Here is a 23458-nt window from a genome sequence, read left to right as displayed (position 1 = left end):
GAAAACTCCCAGCGATCAGTTTGGAAACCTGGCAGTATGTGTTACATTTCCCTGCAGCGCCACCACTGGTGAAATGATGTATTACACCGTGTACAATCAAATCTGTGGATTGCCAGGACAGGACGGGTCCTCCAAAGCGATCGATGCTCTTTATAACCATTGGTCTCGGGACCCCCACCCCCTTTTATTAACTCTCTACTATTTTTTTTTTTTTAGAATGGACAACCCCTTTAAAGAGGACAATCAGTTCCCTACGAAATACCAACTCCAGAGCCCATTTATTAGGTTTTTAATGTTTTGTCCCTCACTTACACCTCCTGGAAATATATAGCTGAATCAGGTGTAATATTCTCCTTGTCAACCGGCAGGGTATGAGGAAACAGTCAGCAGTGATTAGACAGTCTCAGATTCTGCAGAGATATATGGGTATGAGGAGACAGTCAGCAATGATTAGACAGTCTCAGACTCTGCAGGGATATATGGGTATGAGGAGACAGTCAGCAATGATTAGACGGTCTCAGACTCTAGGGATATATGGGTATGAGGAAACAGTCAGCAATGATTAGACAGTCTCAGACTCTGCAGGGATATATGGGTATGAGGAAACAGTCAGCAATGATTAGACAGTCTCAGACTCTGTAGGGATATATGGGTATGAGGAAACAGTCAGCAATGATTAGACGGTCTCAGACTCTGCGGGGATATATGGGTATGAGGAAACAGTCAGCAATGATTAGACGGTCTCAGACTCTGCGGGGATATATGGGTATGAGGAAACAGTCAGCAATGATTAGACAGTCTCAGACTCTGCGGGGATATATGGGTATGAGGAAACAGTCAGCAGTGATTAGACAGTCTCAGACTCTGTAGGGATATATGGGTATGAGGAAACAGTCAGCAATGATTAGACGGTCTCAGACTCTGCGGGGATATATGGGTATGAGGAAACAGTCAGCAATGATTAGACAGTCTCAGACTCTGCAGGGATATATGGGTATGAGGAGACAGTCAGCAATGATTAGACAGTCTCAGATTCTGCAGGGATATATGGGTATGAGGAGACAGTCAGCAATGATTAGACCGTCTCAGACTCTGTAGGGATATATGGGTATGAGGAAACAGCAGTTATTAGACAGTCTCAGACTCTGCAGGGATATATGGGTATGAGGAAACAGTCAGCAATGATTAGACGGTCTCAGACTCTGCGGGGATATATGGGTATGAGGAAACAGTCAGCAATGATTAGACAGTCTCAGACTCTGCGGGGATATATGGGTATGAGGAAACAGCAGTTATTAGACAGTCTCAGACTCTGTAGGGATATATGGGTATGAGGAAACAGTCAGCAATGATTAGACAGCCTCAGACCCTGTAGGGATATATAGGTATGAGGACACAGTCAGCAATGATTAGACAGTCTCAGACTCTGTAGGGATATATGGGTATGAGGAAACAGCAATGATTAGACAGCCTCAGACTCTGCAGGGATATATGGGTATGAGTAAACAGCAATGATTAGACAGTCTCAGACTCTGTAGGGATATATGGGTATGAGGAAACAGTCAGCAATGATTAGACGGTCTCAGACTCTGCGGGGATATATGGGTATGAGGAAACAGCAATGATTAGACAGTCTCAGACTCTGCAGGGATATATGAGTATGAGGAAACAGTCAGCAATGATTAGACAGTCTGACTGCGGGGATATATGGGTATGAGGAGACAGTCAGCAATGATTAGACAGCCTCAGACTCTGTAGGGATATATAGGTATGAGGACACAGTCAGCAATGATTAGACAGCCTCAGACTCTGTAAGGATATATGGGTATGAGGAAACAGCAATGATTAGACAGTCTCAGACTCTGCAGGGATATATGAGTATGAGGAAACAGTCAGCAATGATTAGACAGTCTGACTGCGGGGATATATGGGTATGAGGAGACAGTCAGCAATGATTAGACAGCCTCAGACTCTGTAGGGATATATAGGTATGAGGACACAGTCAGCAATGATTAGACAGCCTCAGACTCTGCAGGGATATATGGGTATGAGGAAACAGCAATGATTAGACAGCCTCAGACTCTGCAGGGATATATGGGTATGAGGAAACAGCAATGATTAGACAGTCTCAGACTCTGTAGGGATATATGGGTATGAGGAAACAGTCAGCAATGATTAGACAGTCTCAGACTCTGTAGGGATATATGGGTATGAGGAGACAGTCAGCAATGATTAGACAGTCTCAGACTCTGCAGGGATAAATGGGTATGAGGAGACAGTCAGCAATGATTAGACAGTCTCAGACTCTGCAGGGATATATGGGTGTGAGGAGACAGTCAGCAATGATTAGACAGTCTCAGACTCTGTAGGGATATATGGGTATGAGGAGACAGTCAGCAATGATTAGACAGTCTCAGACTCTGCAGGGATATATGGGTGTGAGGAGACAGTCAGCAATGATTAGACAGTCTCAGACTCTGTAGGGATATATGGGTATGAGGAGACAGTCAGCAATGATTAGACAGCCTCAGACTCTGCAGGGATATATGGGTATGAGGAGACAGTCAGCAATGATTAGACAGTCTCAGACTCTGCAGGGATATATGGGTATGAGGAAACAGCAATGATTAGACAGTCTCAGACTGCAGGGATATATGGGTATGAGGAAACAGTCAGCAATGATTAGACAGTCTCAGACTCAGCAGGGATATATGGGTATGAGGAGACAGTCAGCAATGATTAGACAGTCTCAGACTCTGCAGGGATATATGGGTGTGAGGAAACAGTCAGCAATGATTAGACAGTCTCAGACTCTGCAGGGATATATGGGTATGAGGGAACAGTCAGCAATGATTAGACAGTCTCAGACTCTGCAGGGATATATGGGTATGAGGAGACAGTCAGCAATGATTAGACAGTCTCAGACTCTGCAGGGATATATGGGTGTGAGGAAACAGTCAGCAATGATTAGACAGTCTCAGACTCTGCAGGGATATATGGGTATGAGGGAACAGTCAGCAATGATTAGACGGTCTCAGACTCTGCAGGGATATATGGGTATGAGGAAACAGTCAGCAATGATTAGACAGTCTCAGATTCTGCAGGGATATATGGGTATGAGGGAACAGTCAGCAATGATTAGACAGTCTCAGATTCTGCAGGGATATATGGGTATGAGGAAACAGTCAGCAATGATTAGACGGTCTCAGACTCTGCAGGGATATATGGGTATGAGGAAACAGTCAGCAATGATTAGACAGTCTCAGACTCTGCAGGGATATATGGGTATGAGGAGACAGCAATGATTAGACAGTCTCAGACTCTGCAGGGATATATGGGTATGAGGAAACAGCAATGATTAGACAGTCTCACACTCTGCAGGGATATATGGGTATGAGGAGACAGCAATGATTAGACAGTCTCAGACTCTGCAGGGATATATGGGTATGAGGAAACAGTCAGCAATGATTAGACAGTCTCAGACTCTGCAGGGATATATGGGTATGAGGAAACAGCAATGATTAGACAGTCTCAGACTCTGTAGGGATATATGTCTCATGGAAAAAAATAATGGTAACACCCATTTGTCACTTTAGGCTATGTTCACACAGGTCAGGCTGGATATGGATTTCGGCACGGATTCTGAACCTCATGAAAACCCAATCCGTATCCATAACATTAAAGTCCATGTGTGATTATAGGGTTACTAAAACAAATAATCAGTGAGGTCCAAAAACGGGTTAGCGCTAGTGATGAACGAGCGTGCTGGGATTAGGTGTTATCTGAGCATGCTCGGGTCTTCAAAAGCTCGAAAAGTATGATCGAATCCCCACGGATTGGCTGTCTGGTAGGCAATCCCTGCAGTGATGTGACTCTCGAACAGCCACGGGGACTCAAATATATTTTTCGAGCTCTCGAAGACCCTCGGTTAGCACCTGAGCATGCTGAGATAACACCTTATCCAAGCGCACTCTCTCATCTTTCTGTGGATCCAGTTCACACCATACAACCAGGATGGACCGGTCTTGCATGGCGTGATCATACCCTTGAGGATTGACTGGCAAATCCGCCAAGGAGAGTTGGACGACGAGAGCCAATGTTACCGGAGACTTTCCGAGGGGCCGTGATCTGTCAAACGCAGCACCCCATAGCCGTAAGATTGGGGATGAGCACAGCAGGGGTGAGGAGGGGAATATAACCCTCAGCGGAATTATCCTTACAGTGATTAAGACGTCTTCTGTATTGTTTCCAGATGCCGGCGCTGTAAAATCCCACATATTCACCGCGGCGGGATCATGTGTTGTGTGGCCCCCATTAAACAGACTTTCATGTTTGCAGTTTTCCATTTCATGCAATGGGAACTGTGTGTTATTAAGTCCACAAAAAAAAAAAGGAGCAATGCATCTGCACCTCATTATCCCACGGCCCGGATAATACTCGAGAAGTAAAAATGGCTGCTAGCGAGACGGAGCGGTAACACGACCACGGGATCTGTTTATGGGACCGCTGTCTTTCAGGCGAAACATATTTGCTTTTTTGAAGATTTTGACACTCGCAACCTAATTCCGAGACTCCACCAATCGTTAGAGGGGCAGAAACGCTCTCCCCTTCGAGGCCATCCAAGGATGTCGCTTCCGTCTGGTCGCTCTGCGCACTACTGCCCCTTAGCTTTAGCGATGGGTGATAGAAACCTTTGTTTTATCTCTTGGACAGGTCAAAAGTGAAAATTCTGGTAGGATTAGGCATATTGAATCTTGATGCCCCATCCTTTTGGCGTCAGCTGCTGTCAGAAAGGTCCCCATCTAGGCAGCTGTACAGGTCCTAACTTAAAATCTTCCCCCGTCTTTTTTTTATCTTATTTTCAGTCTTAAAGTAGCATAATCATTGTTTTTTTTCTGCTCTTTAAGTAATGAGTGGGAGGGGCCAAGACAAGTCAGTGCAGCACAGAGGAGCAGTCTCATGTATAGCAGAGAAAATGTCCTTTTTGGTATGTGCAATGAAACGGTGGCCACCCTGAATGGCCAGTTACTGCCACACAGAGGTAGACTAGATGATGGGCCCTTTGGGAGTCTCCAGATATCTTATCAGTCAGTGGTGTTGACATGTACTATATGCCATCACTTGAGATGGGGGGAAAAAAACTGGTGCCAAGGTCTGTAAAAAAAAAACCAAATAAGTAAAAAATGGCAGCAAATATGGATCCAAACGAGCCTTTGAAATGACCACTGTGGGGGTAACGGCGTCAGCTCTGGTCACACAGTGGTGTTGTATAGTAATAAACAGGCTGTGGTGGTTCCCCCTCTACATCACTTTTTCCTCTGGTTTCCTCTGGGTTGACGGGCGCCGTGTGTGCGGTACACCACATTCCTGATCAATTGGTAACACTATTAAAGAGGTTGATGGATTGAAGAGCTGCAGAAGAACAAGCCATTCCCTATTCCTCCCCAGGGACTGACCACCAACCACAAGGTCATTGTTTATCCCCTGCCTCTGCTGACGACATGTCCTCCCTGTCAGCTAGCAGCGAAGTTTCATTAGCAAAATGTGAAGATGGAACCAATTGGAGGATCAGACCAAATTAATGGTCTATCCTCTCACTAATCCGGCGTTTATTCAGTGTAGTGCAGACAGACGACCGGGAGCAGAAACCACTCGCTGTATTTCTGGGGTGGTTGGGGGTTATAAACCATCCTGATACGGGACAGTATGCGAATAAATCCAGTTTTACCCTTGATGCCAAAGTAAATTTTATTCCTTGGAGCTTATTTAATATTAACAATGTAAAATTTGGGAAATTTAAGCCCTTTCCAGAAAACACATAGGAACAGTCCTAAAATACGTGTTTTTGGGCAGGGTTTTGCTAAGCCATACCTCTTTCACTAGTATCAGTAAAGGGTATTCCCACTATACTAAGTCACATCCCCTATGCATAGGATACCTCATAGGGTACTGATCACTGGGAGGGTCCTATCTTTGGGATCACCAACCATCTGGGGCTCCAGAACCTGGGGATTGGATCCTTGAATGGGACGGAAGTATGCATGCTCAGCCTTGACTTGGCTGATTATCTATGGGAGTGCCGGAGAAAGCCAGAACAGCTCCAATCTCAAGATACCCTTAAAAATCACTAGAATGGGGGTCTGAGCCTTCTGTTCCTCCTGTGTAATCGTTCAGTGAGCTCCTATAGTGTAATACAGTAAGTACTGTAATAGATGGGTAGGAAGGGTGTGCAGCTGCAGTTTCTGTGTCTGTGAGACTGCATGCTGTGAGAGGGGGAGGGCGCACCCTTACAAATCACTAAAATGGGGGTCCGAGCCTCCTGTTCCGCCTGTGTAATCATTCAGTGAGCTCCTATAATGTAATACAGTAAGTACTGTAGTAGATGGGTAGGAAGGGTGTGCAGCTGTAGTTTCTGTGTCTGTGAGTCTGCATGCTGTGAGAGGGGGGAGGGCGCACCCTTACAAATCACTAAAATGGGGATCCGAGCCTCCTGTTCCTCCTGTGTAAACGTTCAGTGAGCTCCTATAAGATAATACAGTAACTGTAGATGGTAGGAAGGGTGTGCAGCTGCAATTTCTGTGTCTGTGAGACTGCATGCTGTATGAGGGGGAGGGTGCACCCTTACAAATCACTAAAATGGGGGTCCGAGCCTCCTGTGTAAACGTTCAGTGAGCTCCTATAATGTAATACAGTAAGTACTGAAATAGATGGGTAGGAAGGGTGTGCAGCTGCAGTCTCTGTGTCTGTGACTGCTTGCTGTGAGAGGGGAGAGGGAGCAGCCCAGCTACTGTAACACTGAACAAAAATCCCAAAATGGAGCCCCATGCAATGGGATAGAAAAAAATCCCGCAAAATTTGTAGGTTACATACATTTTTGGCTTTGCTTCTTCTACCATACATCTTTCTAGGGAGTTACTGTGTTTTTGTGAACATTATAATGTGCGGTTAAACAAAAACCAGCGTGAAAGGAAGGAAGGAAATCACATGTACCGTCGTATAATGTCGGGTAAGGTCAGCGGAGAGGAATCTGGAAATTCCCCCAAGTCTCTAATCTGCAAGATAAGAGTGAAATATTATCTAAAAAAATGAAGCGTTTCTGTCTCTTTATATCCTCCGTGGGGTAATATATGGAGAATATCAGACTTTATTATAGGTCTAATCACTATGCGATCAGCCGTGATCGGGGGAGATCGCCTGGCAGTAAGTGATCAATTTCCCTGCAGTGCCTCCACTGGAGAAATGAGGTATTACACATTGTCCATTCAAATCAATAGTGTGTCTGTATAGTATAGGATTGGTCCTCCAGAGCCGGAATAAGACTCTTTGTGACCGCATCCAGAACAGAGGAGCCCCTCCTTTATTAAAGGGGTTTTCCACTATAAAGGGATCTTTATAAAATAAAAGAAGCCTGCTCCGGTGGTCTCACTGATTGGCTGCAGGATCAGATGATGTCAGCACTACAGCCTGGGAATATTGGGTGACCACTCTTGTCGGTGCTGTCCTGGCGGCCATATTGGTAGTCACCGAACTTTCACAGGAACAGCTGGAAAGGGACCGAGCGGAAGATTTATTTTTTACGCTGGCGGGAACTGATGTTTGATGTAAAAGTTCACATCGTCCCCCCCTTGTAGTAGCCTGATTAAATCTGGGGAATGCAGGGACCATGTCATAACTTTTATAGTCAGTCCTGTCGTAAGAGCAGCCACATGTTGACTGATATTCATTAGACCTGGCACTGTGGTGTAAGCGCTGGCATCGGGCCACGGCTGTCCACCACAGACATAAAACACAGCGAAACATGAAGGATATCCTGGGATGGAAATACGTGACCGTCACAATGTCTGTATACCGTTATATTAAAGGAGCAGGACGCGCCGTAAAGTGAAAAATGCTGAAAAGCGGCAAAAATTCTGCAATACGGCAGCTAAAAATGGCGAATACAAGGGGCGCATTTTGATTTTTGGGGTCCAGCACAGGATGCTACACTCCTATCAGGTTATGCTGGGATTTGTAGTGTTTACAATAGCCGGAAAGCCAATGTATTACTTTTTCAGTGCAGATGTTTCCCAGGTGCCCCGCCAGCCTCTGTTCTTCTTGCTCCCGATATGTGACCGCTGCAGTCAATGCGGCATGTGATTGGCTGCAGTAGTCACATGTCAAACCATTGCTGGTGCCCCACCGGTCTCTGTTCTTCCTTCTTCGATTATAAGACCCCTGCATCCAATTACAGGATGTGTTGTCCCCAGTGTGGGATGTGATTGACTGCAGCAGTCACATGTGAAGTAATTACTGGTGCCCAGCTGGTCTCTGTTCTTCCTGCTCCCAATATGTGACCTCTGCAGCCAATCGCAGGATGTGTTGTCCCCAGTGCTGCATATGATTGGCTGCAGCAGTCAAATGTGAAGTCATTGCGGGTGCCCCACCGGTCTCTGTTCTTTCTTCTCCAAATATAAGACCTCTGTAGCCAATCACAGGATGTGTTGACACCAGTGCAGCATGTGATTGACTGCAGCAGTTACATGTGAAGTCATTACTGGTGCCCTGCCCATCTCTGTTCTTCCTGCTCCCAATATGTGACCTCTGCAGCCAATCACATTATGTGTTGTCCCCAGTGTGGCATGTGATTGGCTGCAGCAGTCGAATGTGAAGTCATTGCGGGTGCCCTACCGGTCATTGTTCTTCCTTCTCCGAATATAAGACCTCTGCAGCCAATCACAAGATGCGTTGATACTAGTGAACCATGTTTTTGACTGCAGCAGTCAAATGTGAAGTCATTACTGGTGCCCTGCCGGTCTCTGTTCTTCCTGCTCCCAATATGTGACCTCTGCAGCCAATCACATTATATGTTGACACCAGTGCGGCATGTGATTGGCTGCAACAGTCACATGTCAAGTCAAGTGGTGAAACTACCTTATTCATAGTCTGATAGCGCCACCTACGTGTAGCTCTTGTTCCATAATGAACTGCAATACCAGTTACAGCCTATGGACAAAAGTGGCACTGTTCCCGGATCTCACACATTACCTCTTGCCTGGTGGGCATCGCTTTGTGAATGTGATACTGGGTGGGACCCCAATGTTTGATAGGGGACTGGCAGGGGTCTCATTTGCATTGTTAGATTATATTTCGGACACTAGATATTGGAGGGGAATTGACCCTACACTAGCTCTAGATCCAAGGTGTTGTAAAGATTTTCTGAAAGGGGAACCAGTTCTTTTCCAGCAGCATCATGGCGACATGTTTTTTTTTTTTAGCTTCTGCAATGTTGACCTTAATATACCGCGATCTGGAGGACAAAAAACACCAAACCAGTAATTTGAGTTCATTCTGTTGCTCGGCGCACAGTGCAATTATACATGTCTTCGGTTAATCGCAGCGTAACTAGGACTGGGATTAATAATTGAAAATTAACCTTCTGTATGTCGGCAGCTCGCCGGCACCTTCTATGATGCTTCATCTGGCTGGCAGCTACTTAGAGGTTTGGGTGATTTTTTTTATTCCCGGTGCTTAGAACTATACCGGAAAACCTGACAAATGAGGATCTAGAACCAAAGATTCTCAAGATGGAAAACTATGATCCCCAGCGGGTTCTAATAGATCCATATTGAAAGTTGTAGTTTTGCACCAGCTGAGGAGCCACAAGAACAGTGATCTGGAACAATTGGGTGCTGAGACTTGAGAGTCTAGAATAACTATGTACTGTCACTTGAGGTTTTAGAATAATAGAGAGCTGATATCTCAAGACTTAGAACAATGGGTATTGATAATTGGGGTTGTTGAGCATTAGAGAGCTGATACGTGTGGGTCTGGAACATAAAAGGGCTGACACATAAGCTTCTAGAACATTAGAGAGACGATAGCTGTGGTATTAGAATATTAGAAAGCTGATACGTGTGGTTCTAGAACATTAGACAGCCGACACATATGGTTCTAGAACATTAGAGAGCGACTAGCTGTGGTACTAGAATATTAGAGATCTGATACGTGTGGTTCTCGAACCTTAGAAAGCAAATGAGCTGATACATGTGGTTATAGAACTTTAGAGAGCCGATATTTGTGATTCTAGAACAATAGAGAGCTCATACGTGTGGTTCTAGAACACTGGTGCGCTGATATGTGTGGCTCTAGAACAATAGAGAGTTGATAATTGCATCTCTAGAACATTAGAAAGTTGATACATTTGGTTTCAGAACATTAGAGAGCTGATACATGTGGTTCTAGAACATCAGAGAGCTGGTACTTGTGGTCTTAGAACATTAGATACGTGATATGTGTAGCTCTGGAACATTAGAGGGCTTATGTGTGGTTCTAGAACACTAGTTGGAGTTGGAACTGGTGGTTCTAGAATATTAGAGATATGATAATGGTGGTTCTAGAACGTTAGAGATTATACTGGTGGTTCTAGAACATTAGAGAGCTGATGTGTGTAGTTCTAGAACATTTCAGGGCTGGTACTTGTGGTTCAAGAACATAAGAGTGGTGATACACCTGGTTCTAGAACATTAAGATACTAGAAAAAAAGGGTACTGCCATTGTGGTCCTGAAACAATAGGGCACTGTCCCTTGGACTTTTTTCTACTTGTGTTTGCAGATAGACAATATAACATTAAAGGTTAACAAAAGAAGGGTTCCCAACACTGATTATTGAGGGTCTAGAGCAGTGATCACCAAACAGTGACCATTCCAAGCTTACCCTGATAGTTGCAGAATGAAAGATATGGTTCTACAACAGCTGAGGAGCCACTGGTTTAAGAACACCGATGTACAGTAATGGGCTGTTGCTGACACTTGAGAACCTTGAATAATAATAATTATTATTATAATAATAATAACCCTGACATTTGCGTACTTAGAACAAATGGGCAGTTGTTGGTTTACAACAATGAGCGCTGTCGGATCCAGTTTATGAGACACTGTCTCTTGATGTTCCAGAACAAATGGAGTGTTAACATTTGAGGACTTTAAAAATGGAAGGATTGACGTTTGTGGACTAAGGAGGCACTGTCACGTGAGGATGTAGAATAATGGACCACTGACACTTGAGGATCCAGAACAATGATTACTCACAGAAGTAGAACTGAGTACACCGTTATCAGAGGGTATAGAACAGAATACTGTAAATTAATATGTAGAGCTATAGACACTCTCAAATTATCTCAAAACTTCCATCTGTGGATCAAGAACAACAGAGCACTGTTAGATGTGGAATAAAATGGCTCCATCTGCAGAGGATCTAGAACAAAGGCCACAGTCAGATATAGAATAATTGGGCACTGTCACTGAAGGATCTGCAACTATTGGCACTGTCAAGTGTAGAATACAGGGGCACTGTAACCAGATCTAGAATAACAGACTACTTCAGATGTGGAATAAAAGGGTAGGGTTACTAGATGATCTAGAAAAATGAGCAATTTCAGATGTAGAATATGTAGGCACTGTCACCAGAGGTTTTCGAACAATGGGCGCTGTCAGATGTAGAGTATGAGGACACTGTGAGCAGGGAATATAGAACAAAGGGCACTGTCAGATGTCGAATAAGGGGCCAGTGTCACCAGAGGAACTAGAAAAATGGACACTGTCAGATGTAGAATAAGGGGGTCAATGTCAACAGAGGATGTAGAACAATGAGTACTGTCACATGTAAAATATGGGTGGGCATTATCACCAGAGGATCTAGAAAAATGGGAACTCTCAGATATAGAATCCAGGGACATTTTCAAAAGAGGTTCTACAAGAATGGACACTGTCAGACATAGAATATGTGGGCACCTTCACAAGAGGATCTAGAACAACGCCACTGTCACAGGAGGACCTACAACAGTGGGCACTGACAGATGTTGAATACGGTGGCACTGTTCAAGAAAATCCAGAACTACGGGCTCTGGCACAAGACGATATAGAACAATGCATGTAGAGTAGTTGTGGAGACACCATCACGTGTTTCTCAATGCTTGGCATAGGTGGTTTTCCTGCATTGGATGTTTTCCTTTATTGGATGCTGCCCTTCCCGTGGTTGTTCCTTCCCGGGGAAAGGCCTGGCTATTCATTGCTTGCGTTGAGAAACACGTGATGGTGTCTCCGCAGCTACTCTACATGCATTTGCATATTTCCCATAAGGGATGGGGGCAGTGTTCTGGATCACTGCGTTGAGAAACACGTGATGGTGTCTCCGCAGTGTTGGATGTTTTGGTCTCCCCGAGGCCAATCATCTGTGCCTTTACAGATATAGAACAATGGGCATTGTTAGATGTCATATACAGTGGCACTGTCACAAAATGATCTAGAACAATGGGCACAGTCACAAGAGGATCTAGATCTAGAATAATGGGCACTGTCAACTATCAAATATGGGGGAACTGAATTGAGAGGTTCTAGAACAGTGGGGATTGTCAGATGTTGAATATGATACCACTGTCATGAAGGGATCTAGAACAACAGAGAATTCAGTATGGGGGATCTAGAACAATCAGTAAAGTAATCTGAAGATCTAGAACAATGGAGCACTGAGATCTAAGGATATAAAACAACTGTCACCATCAGATTTAGAATAAAAAGTCCTGCCATTAGAGAATCTAGAACAATGGATCACTGACCATTTTGGTTCTGGAAGATATTTAGTACATCCCTGTTCTAGTATCACTGTATAACTAGGCGGATCTATCATTGAGGAGACTGAGAAAGCTGAAAGACCAGTAATGATCACCCAGCTTTCCCAGTGATGGATATAACTAGTCAACTGCTGACCCCCTGACAGAGGAGAAGTCTTCTAAGGTCAGGAGGAAGCGTTCTACATGATAAATCTCAGTGGCGTGTGAGGTTTGTGGTGGACTCTGTAACTCCACGTTTGGATGGTTCCTCTTTACAAGTGTTTTCTCAGGAATATGGGGGGGGGGCGAGTCTGACCTTTTACCGATCAAGTTTCTCGTCAGAACGATAGCCGGATTAACAATTCCATTTTAGCATGAAACTAAAGACTCTTAACCCCCGAGTATCCCCAGTGACCATCCAGTTCCTATAACTCAGGCCCAAGAATGGGCTCTTCAGCTTACAGATGGAGGCAGAGTGTGCAGAAAGCGTAAAGTGACCCCAGAAAGGGGATTAGTGACCAATTCTAAATAGCTGTTTGAACAGGTGAACGTGTGACAGGTTACGCTTATGCTTTACGACCCGCCAATTAGCATGTCTGTGCAGGAGGCACCTGTTGTAGGGATCTGGAGATTGTAAACTGGGGCATAACAATGAACTGGCCATGGGTGTAATGTACCGGACACTGGCAAGATCCAATTACCTTCATAATATACAGAGAACGTTCACACAGACAGGTGTTATCATAGCCCTAGAAGATAGGATCACGAATTGAGGACAAAGGGAGACCGGGCCCCAAAGCAAAAATCAAAAACGCCCCCTTCCACCACTGCTGGTCCATACGCGCGAGTGGCTTGTTGACTCGTCCACCAGTTTCCCATCTTCTAAAAATTGATGGAACACAAAAGGGGTTGAGTTTTGGTCAACTACTGTATGCCCAAAAGTCAGTGGTTATAGTTAAGGCTAATATTTCCCAATTTTGCCTTTCAGTAACAGATCAGTAGGACTGATCCTCCATACTGGGAACAGAAGCTACTAAAGATACGGAGCTGTATCTGGTATGTATCAAAGGAAGGAGTCCCTATGGTGCCTGATGAGAATGTGTCACCACCAATCTGAAATAGGGAAAGCCCATCAATGTTGACCCTTTACGTCTTCCCCTAGTCTTTGGATATATTTAGCCCTTGCTAAGGAGAAGACCTTTGCTTAGGTTTTCACCGTTCACGCTGAACAGAGATCAGGCTACTTGGATCTTGGCTTCTCATTCTCGAAGCCTCAGGTGAGATCTCTTTTCACAGTGAACCCCAAGTCTTAATCCAAAGGGTAAGTCTTAAAAAAGTTCTCTTACAAGAGAACACAAACTTCTTTCCCATCCCTACTGTAAATGTTTCAGCTCTTACCATCTTCTTGGGATGCACCAAGCAGGTCCAAGACTTCTAGATAGAAACACTGTTGTATGGCATACCATGGAAGTCACCGAGGGCTCCTTTAGGTATGATTGGGGGTTCGAAAAGAATTGAGGAGAAATGTGACTTTGACTTTAGAATGGATGATGTCCTGGTACGTGTAATACTTTAGATTGAGTGGTAGACAAAATGGAAAAGGTCGATATGGTGCCCTGCCGATGAGAGTGGTCAAAGGATCTCGATCAAGAAGGCAAGAGTTACTCTACTAGAGGAGAAGAGGAACATTTATAGACCTTGGCTTGGGCTCCAAGAGGAGAAGACCAAACTGGACAAAATTTTGCTCAATCTCATGAATCTCCATTTCTGCTGAATTTGATGAAAGGACACATGAAACCATGGACACCTCCTGCTTCGTGTCAACTTTGGTGGTGTATGTCTGCCGACACATGCTGACGAAGGGCTTTCGAAGCTCGCTCTGGAGCAAAAAAAAACGCTCAGTGTCTGTCACCCAACACCCTTATCTACTCGACAGCTACTGCTATTTATACATGGAGAAAGCAGTAAAAAGCTGTATCATAAAAACAGTCCACCTCTCTGCAATGAGTCTGGGATTTCCAGTTACTCGTTTATCATGGCCTGTCAAGCCACTGGCCGGCACTTGCCATCTGGCACAGCAGTTCCAGCCTCTGCCTGCCGCATTCTTTGCATGTATCACATATAATGTACTAAGCATGACCAACTGTAGACAAGGAGGAATGTAGACTGGTACGCAAACTGTTTAAAAGGGGAAACCGGGGCTCTGTGCAAGCAGCGAGGGCAACAGGTGGACGTATATATCGGGAACTCGTATTAACCAGACTAGTGTTACAAGGCTGCTGGCAGTTCTACTACCATTGAATAGGGATTCTGAAGACCAGCAGACAGGGTAACCTCCTGGTGACCGTCCGGGATGACTTGCATCCAAGATTCGAGAACCGGTGCCTTATTGCATTTATTCCAATGATGACAAGCTCAGGCTTGAGTTATAGATACAGGAGGTGGAAAGTTATCGGATCCTAAATCTCTTTCCATACCTATTGGATTAGAAGGAGTCTGAATGTTCAATCCAAGCTCAGTACCTTGTAGGGGTTGTAGCCCTTCTAAAAATCTCTACCTCTGGCATCCAAATCCGTCACTCCACTTGCCAGAATTTGTTCTTAATTGAAATATGTTAAGGTGCTCGGTGCTCTCTGGGTGCAGCTGAGCGGTTCACCTCCACACCTATTTTTTTCCATTTTTCTCCACCTTCTTCTTCTTGATTGACAGCTTTGACTTTGCAGGAGCCAAAGGAGGGTGGATATACATGGAAAAACAGTAGATGGGATGGTGCACTGAACTGTTCAGCCACACCCACTGTGCATCAAACAGCTCATTAACATATCTGAATAAACCAAAAGTTACAATTTGTATGAGGACTATGCCCCATACAAGGTACTGTGCTTGGTTTGAGCACTCATTTTGTGCTGACCTGCTCCCTTTAAAATTGGTGGGATGAGAATGAGTGCCTCCCGACTTTTCCTCGATGTTAAGAGAAACTCCACCATAATTTATTCTAAGTATCTTCTGAGAATTGCCCTTAAAGGGGATCATTCACTTCTCCTGATATGTCTTTTTTATTATATTTTCATATTCCCCATAAAATAACAATTCTTAATCATCTTTCCTCACATCTCTGCGTTGTTCCATTCCTCTTTTATTTCTCCTGGAAGTTTATGAATAAATGGACTGGGCGTTACTATTCCCCTTTTCTGAGAGGGGTGTGTCCCTGCACACTGTTAGAACGTCAGCACCGATTGGACAGTGTCAGACTGAGCAGAGACACGCCCCCAAATGGTAACATCCAGTTGTCATTTTTTAAATACACTTTCAAAAGGAATGGTACCACGTAGAGTGATAAGAAAAGCTGTTCCAGAATCTGTATTTGACGTGGAATACAATGATGTACTAAACAGACACATAAAACTTGGAAGTAAATTTCATATTTTGCTCTTTTAAAGGGTTTATGTGCTGCTTTCTTCCAAAAAACAGCGCCACCCTTGCCCATAACTTGTGTTCTGTATTGAAGCTAAGCTGCAATAACGTAATTAGGCCTGAGCTGCAATACCAGACATAGCCTATGGACAAGAGTGGCGCTGTTTCTAGACATAATCAGCCACTTTTTTTTTTTTTTTAAATGTGAGCAGCAGTCTGGGACTCTTTAGTCAGACATCTTAGCAGAGATCACGCTCTTCAGACATACTCTTGTGTCTGCTTCATAAGCCGTCAAGATGGTAAATAGATTTTATGCCCGCGAGTGATCAAAGGGAGAAGGGATCTACACGGGTGGAGAAGTATTGGGATTTGCAGTGATAGGAGAGAGATAATAAAGGCAGGAGTGCAGAGCAAACAGCTTCACATATTTCATGGACTAGACTTCAATGGGAATAGATTAAGTTGCCGGATCAATGAGGGTTCCCAGGTGTCCAGGAAAAATCCAGTCCGTGGAAACCTTATTAAAGTATCACTACTAAAACTACTCAGCAAAAAGGTATAAAAACCACATATAAAAGACTCTGAACCCATTTAAAGGGGTATTACGACCATTGGGATATTGGGGGAAGTGGGCCAGAATTAGGGATTTGTGTCTCCGGCCACCAGTAGAAGTTCATGCGCCATTTTGTTCCATTCAGAGTCTATTCTCCGTGTTCTTACATTCAGAGTCTTTAGCACAGATCGGGCCCTCACTGCCCCAATATTTGGCCCCACACCAATTTAAGACTTATCACCTAACCAGTGGAAAAGTGTAGACCAGAATACCCCTTTAAGGGTACATTCACATGGAGAGTTTTTATTTTAAAGTGGATTTTCCTGGCATGTAAAAAAAAAAAAGCTTTCAAAAGTTAAGCGTTTTGATATGGATTTTGTTTTCGGAAGTTTTTTTTTTTATATATTTTTTTCAGCTTCTCTCTCAAAGTATTTGAAGAGGTTTTTCATGTGTATTTTGGAGCAGAAATCCCCTCCAAAATCTACATTCAGAAAATATTTGTTTTTTTTCTACAAGGATTTCAAAGAGTATTTGAAGCATTTCACGATGTGGATTTTAGAGCAGAATCTGCTCCAAAATACACATGAAAAAACTTTATGTGGATAAAGCCTAATTTTTGTTCCCCCCCAGAATTAATTCTGTGGCAGACATGATGAGTCAGATAGAAAGGGGCAGGACATATTAAATCTGCATGGAGGGGTTTGTCTGTGTCATTTGGAGGAGGTGTTTTTTTTTTTTTGGCGGATCAGGGGCAGGGCTTCAAATGCAAAAAACCTTGCCAACTTTTCACGGAATCTGGGAGGCAGACAGAAAAGGCAGACCTCCCGGACTCCTCAAATTTCCAGTACACCGAAAAGTCCTGAAAACTTCCTAATCCAGTGGTCCTGGAAGGTCAGAGATGATCAGAGTCCTTGAGTACAGACTCCAGTGGAGTAACTTGAAGCTCAAAAGCCCCCAACTATCAGGGGTCTTTTCTTATAGGCCCCCTTTTGGGTTCCCCTAGGCTCCATACCCAGGTCCAATTACAATCCCTGCACCCACAATAGTCCACCCCCTGCTGGACGCACCTTCAGGGGGATGGAAAAACATGAACCTCCCTCTCTTCCAGTGTGGCAAATTCCTACTTGTGATGATATATGGCAGATTCGGTATAAAATCTGGGACACGCCGAGATACCGATGAATCTCCTAGATCTCCATGTATTCGGACCACACAGGGCCGTAATAAGAACCAGTGCTTGAGATCTTGAGCGAATTGGGAAACTAGATAGACTCCCTAGACATATAGCATGCCGTAAAAATGTTAGACCTGATGAGGCTGGTGTGCTTACTTTGAAAATCCATCTAGGAATTGGTTGTGTAGTCTTAATTGTGAAATAAGTCTGGCTCATTTTACTACTAGTCAAAAAAAATAATAATATTAGGAATTGATTTTTTTTCTTCAAAGTAAGTATACCAGCTTCATCAGGTTTAAGATGTATGTAAATTGTATTATGAAATTTGACAGATCAAAACGTTACGCGGATCTACCATTATCCTCAAATTTATTTATTTTTTTTTTATGTAGTATGGAAAATGTACAATGAGGCCGATCTACTGACCTGACGCAGATCTCCGAGGATTTGGATGCAGCTTGCTTCTTTCGAGGTCCCAGATATTCCAGATTTCATCCACAGGAGGAAGAAGGTCTCCTTCTGGACCTATGAGTAAAGAAATTTGATTGTGAAATCGCCGAAGCAAGGAAGCATCTGCATGAATACGACAGAACGAAAATAATTGCACTAACAGTGCTAATAAACTCTACCGCTACGATATCCATCAACTTTTCCAACTTTTCTCCTCCGCTAATTTACATCCTCCGAAGGAGAAATCAATGCTGCTTATCCAAAAAAAAAAAGGAAGATCCCCCTTTAAATGGCCAGAAATTACTTCTCGTGTGTTCTGCCGGCTCCTCGAATCAGATTTGTTGCCATGCAGATTCTCCAGTTACCCAACATCCTCCGAGCGCGGAGAGGAGGAAAGTGGCTTGTCACGTCCCCTCCTTCCCAGTCATTTAATGGGAAACGCTCCGGCTGAAAAGGCACAAGACGCTGAGATCTTCTGTGAGGGAGGCTAATTTGACTAATCTACTACCTGGGCTGTTTCTTTAGGTTCCTTCCTTTGTCCCCTCCACCGCCCTCCACGTTCTTCATTTTTTTGTCCCCCACCCTCCGGACCGGTCGTGATGTCAGTCATGAGGACGACGCGTTACATAAGACGAGGAGAAATCCTGCCAAGTGTCATTAAACAGAAGGCGTCATCGCTTTTTATTAAGTCCGCAGCTATCGGTGGAGACTTCAGAACAGAAGCAACCGCGGAGAGGGGGGAAAGCGTTCTCCCATGTTTTCCCAAGGGGCAAACTTTTTTGCCATATCGGTGCGAGCTGTTTGCCTAGCAAGCTGTGCAATTTTTCTCCAGCGAGTTAATTTCGAATCTAACGGCTCCTGTGTCTCATTCTCACTGACAAGTGCCTCCAGCGAGCTCAGCCTCAAAGAACACTAAATCTTTTTTTTTTCAGAATGTATTTATAGAATTCCATAAATCTTGCACGCACCTTCCAGCAGCTGTAGGGAGAGCGAGAGCCTAAAACCAGGCTCCGAGGGGTGTCTTTGTTTCAGGAATACCAACCCCACACCCCTCGCTCACGACAGCACGCTCCGAATACTTTGTGCGGCATCTTTGTAGGGGAATATGTCAGTGAAAATATATACATCTATATATGGGGGACTGTATATTGCCCTGTTGGGAAATTAGACAACAGCGATTCCATGGGAAAATGCTCTGGGAGTAATCAAGGGCGTACATCCTGGATTGACTCCATTTTAATCATATGTGCTCCTCTTCACCCGTCGTGCAAGGAATTACAACATGGCCGCATGGGAATTGGGATGGCCTCAGTTCCGGCAAAGCCCGGTAGCCAGGTATAATTTAGTTCTCGGGATCGTGGGGTTAAAAAGGACCCTTTCTGAACACATGATGGCATATTCTAGCGCTGCACTAACCAAGAGCTTAAGTGCCATAAGCTTAGAATAGAACGACACGCGCATGCGCAACAAGCGGCACCATTCAGCTCCTCATGGGTGGGGTCTTGCCGCCACAAAAAGGGGGACATAAGTTCTCAATTCTGGTGATCCACTGGTGGGATCCACACCAATATAGCAATTTAATGCATTCTTTCCAGTGCCATAGGCTTAGAATAGAACGACATGGCGCATGCGCAACAAGCAGCACTATCAGCTCCTCATGGGTGGGGTCTTGCCACCACAAAAAAGGGGGACATAAGTTCTCAATTCTGGCAACCTACTGGTGTCACAGTGGTGGGATCCACACCGATATAGCAATTTAATGCTCTCTTTCCAGTGCCATAGGCGTAGAATAGAATAACACAGCACATGCGCAACAAGCTGCACTATTCAGCTCCTCATGGGTGGGGTCTTGCCACCACAAAAAAGGGGGACATGAGTTTTCAACTCTGGCAATCTACTGATGGGATCCACACCAATATAGCAATATAATGCACTCTTTCCAGTGCCATAGGCGTAGAACAGAATGACATGGCGCATGCGCAACAAGCTGCACTAGACCCGCAAAAAAGGGGCACATAAGTTCTCCATTCTTGTGATCAAGAATACACCAATATAGCAATTTAATGCTCTCTTTCCAGTGCCATAGGCTTAGAATAGAATGGCACGGTGCATGCGCAACAAGGAGCTGTATTGAACTCCTCCTTGGTTTGGGTCTTGCCTCCACAAGAAAAGGGGGGACATAAGTTCCCAATTCTGGCGATCCACTGGTGTTCCAGTGGTGGGATCCACACCAATATAGCAATTAAATGCACTGTCTTCAGTGCCATAGGCTAAGAAAAGAACAGCACCATGCGTGCGCAACCAGCTGCTTTGTTCAGCTCCTGCTGGGTGCGGTCTTGCCACTACGTGAAAAGGGGGTACATAGGTTCCCCATTCTGGCAATCCATTGATCACGGTCTTGCAGCCATCAAAGAAAGTGGGACACAAATTCCCCTGATGACCACATGATGTCGAAGCACTGTCTTCAGGGCCATAGACTTGGAGTTGAATGGCAGGGCGCATGCGCAACCTGCTGTTTTATACAAGTTTTCTTGGCTGTGTCTCGTCAACCATTGTAGAATGGAGGACACAGGTCTCCCATTTTGTCGATCTGTTGACGTTACTGGAGCGGGAGACACATCAATGTTGTAATTCAGTGAGCTATCTTCGTTGACATAGTCTTAAAATGGAATGGCATGGCGCATGCATGACCAGCTGCTTCTCCATTCTTCTCCTCTTGGATGCGTTCTTGCCACCACAGGAGAAAATAGGATCCAAGTCCCCCATTCTGGCAATCACGGAGGAGATTCACACCAATTTAGTAATTTAAAGAGTGCTCTCCAGTGCCACAGGCTTAGCATTGAGCGGCACGCTACCTGCACGACAAGCTGCTCCTTCCAACTCCTCCTGGGCGTGGTCTACCATGGGAGACGGGTACACTAGTCCCTCTGGTGATACAATGGAGGGACCTACACTAATCTAGCAATTCAAAGCGCTCTCTTAAGTACAATAAGTATAGAACAGAACCACGCATGCGCGACCAGATGCTCCTTTCAGCTCCTCCTGGGAGTGGTCTCGCCTCCATTGGAGAAAGGGGTGCACAAGTCCCCCATTCTGGTGATCAGCTGTAGTCACTGAGTGGGATCCACGCTAATCTCTTAACTCAAGGCTCTACCTAGATAATAGATAGATAATAGATAGATAATAGTTAGATAATAGATAGATAATAGTTAGATAATAGATAGGTAATGGATAGATAGATAATAGATAGAAGTGATATGCCACATTGTTACTGTTGTTAAAAAAAAGTTGTTTTTTTTCTTTTTGAAAAAATAAATAAAAATCTATTAAAACAGAAAATAGATAATAGATATATGGATAATAGATGGATGATAGATAGATAGATAATAGATTATAGACAGATAATAGATAGATAATTAATAGCTAGATAATAGATAAAAAATAGATAATAAATTGATAATAGATAGATGATAGATAATTAATAGATAGATTATAGATAGATAGATAATAGATAATTAATATATAAATAGATAGATAATTAATAGATGATAGATAATTAATAGATAGATGATGAATAATAGATAATTAATATATAGATAATAAATATATAATTAATAGATAGATGATAGATAATTAATAGATAGATAATAGATGATAGATAATAGATAGATGATAGATAATAGATGAGACAGTATATAAGGGATCTAACAATCTAATAACCTCTCCCTCTTATTCTGTGACTATTGCTGATGAATGTATAACTCCATCCATATATAGCCTTGTAATATGATTATATTAATAAATACAATCATCGGGGGTATGTTCCCCCTGCGGCCGGTTTGCTCAGTTAACCCCTTGCGTGCAGGGAGGGGGTCGCCGGCAGTGAGTGGCACACGGTTGGTCGGGTCGCAGTGCCGTGGCTGTCAGCACAGCTACCCGGGTTGTAGCCAGAGAACAGTTAATGGCAGCGCCCCAAGGTCATCTTGTCGAATGCAGACATTGGTTTCCATCCAAACGCCTGTAAGCTTTTCTTCTTTCTTCTTTCTTCTTCTTCTGTTTTTTTTTTTCTGCGCAGTCAGTCAGCAACAATCGTCCATCGTCCGGCGAACTAAAACAGGAAGGTTCTAAATCCGAGCCCGTTTACTTTCTCAGACATTGCCGACGCTGCCGTCCGGGCTGAAAACAACAACGAGCAAAAAAAAAAAACGGAATAGAAATCCATCGACAAGATGGCGGATGAGCAGCGACGGACATTTTGTAGCTGCCTCGCTCTCTGGAGGATTGGCAGAGGCTCACGAAAAACGATAAGACACGCTGGGTGAGTTTTTAACTGTACCCGTGCCAAGGGTAACTTTTCTCGGTGTGGCTGGTATTAAGGAGCTACGATAATAGTTTTTTTTTTTATTAACTCTTTCGAATCAACAAAGCAAAAGAAATGAAAGGTTTCAGCGTTCCGAGATTTTCTGTGATTAACCCTTTAATTGCTGCTGAAAACTAAAAAAGATGCTAAAAAGCACAAACATCACCAGTTGATATAAAAGATGCATAAAACAGAACAACTGCTGAACAATAATAAAGTGTCATAGAGCCGGCTCTTGCCCTTAACAGCAGAGATCAGAGTTGGCTCTGATCGCTGCTGATTAACCACTTAACTGCTGCTGCCAATTTCTGACCAATACATACTACAGTACTCATATATTACGATAAATGGTACAAGCGATCAACAATAGCAGGTTCTTTAAGGAAAAAAAAATATTAAAAATACAAAAAAAGTTTGAGTCACCAAACATTTCCCCAATATGAAAACTAAGGGTAAAAAAAAGTATTAAAAAAAGTTTGTAAAAGTATTTTTAAAAAACACACAAAAGTTTGAGTCGCCCATCTATTATCCAATATAAAAATAAAGAAAAAAAAAATAAACAAGGTGGTAAAATATATAAAAAAAATACACAAAAGTTTGTTACCCACCTGATATAAAAATAAAGGAAAAAAAAGTATAAAATAAAAGTTGTAGAAGTTTAAAAAAAATATGCAAAAGTTAGTCACCCATAATTTCCCCACACAAAGAAAAAAGATAGAAAATCCAGAATTGCTCTTTTCAAAATTTTTGACAAAAAATGCAATAAAAAATGAAATAAAAAAATCATACGGTAACATAAAAAACCTATACCTCACCACACAAAAAACTAAACAAAAGCAAGACATCGCTCAGCTCCACTCCATTGATGGAAAACTTAAAAAAAAAAAAAAAAAAAAAAAAGTTACAGGTCTCGGAAAATG

General features: G+C 43.5%; 2 long non-coding RNA genes across 6 annotated transcripts in view; one reads left to right on the top strand and one right to left on the bottom strand.

Moving 5' to 3' along the window:
• LOC143776850 (uncharacterized) overlaps window positions 1-23458 on the bottom strand; it is a 94553-nt gene that overhangs the window by 3248 nt on the left and 67847 nt on the right. For all 3 annotated transcript variants that reach the window (XR_013215929.1, XR_013215930.1, XR_013215931.1), the window contains one exon: window positions 18155-18253. This is a non-coding gene — a long non-coding RNA (uncharacterized LOC143776850). The remainder of the gene's footprint in view (window positions 1-18154; window positions 18254-23458) is intronic.
• LOC143776851 (uncharacterized) overlaps window positions 1-23458 on the top strand; it is a 76072-nt gene that overhangs the window by 18696 nt on the left and 33918 nt on the right. For 2 of the 3 annotated variants that reach the window (XR_013215934.1, XR_013215933.1), the window contains exons 2-3: window positions 13576-13643; window positions 22254-22496. This is a non-coding gene — a long non-coding RNA (uncharacterized LOC143776851). Of the gene's footprint in view, window positions 1-13575; window positions 13644-22253; window positions 23414-23458 lie in introns of those variants that run through there. The other variant, XR_013215932.1, reaches the window with a different exon arrangement.

Source organism: Ranitomeya variabilis, chromosome 5 (assembly GCF_051348905.1).
Source record: "Ranitomeya variabilis isolate aRanVar5 chromosome 5, aRanVar5.hap1, whole genome shotgun sequence".
NCBI lineage: Eukaryota > Metazoa > Chordata > Amphibia > Anura > Dendrobatidae > Ranitomeya > Ranitomeya variabilis.
The sequence above is the reverse complement of the archived record's forward strand: the minus strand, read 5'-3'. Positions and strand labels throughout refer to the sequence as shown.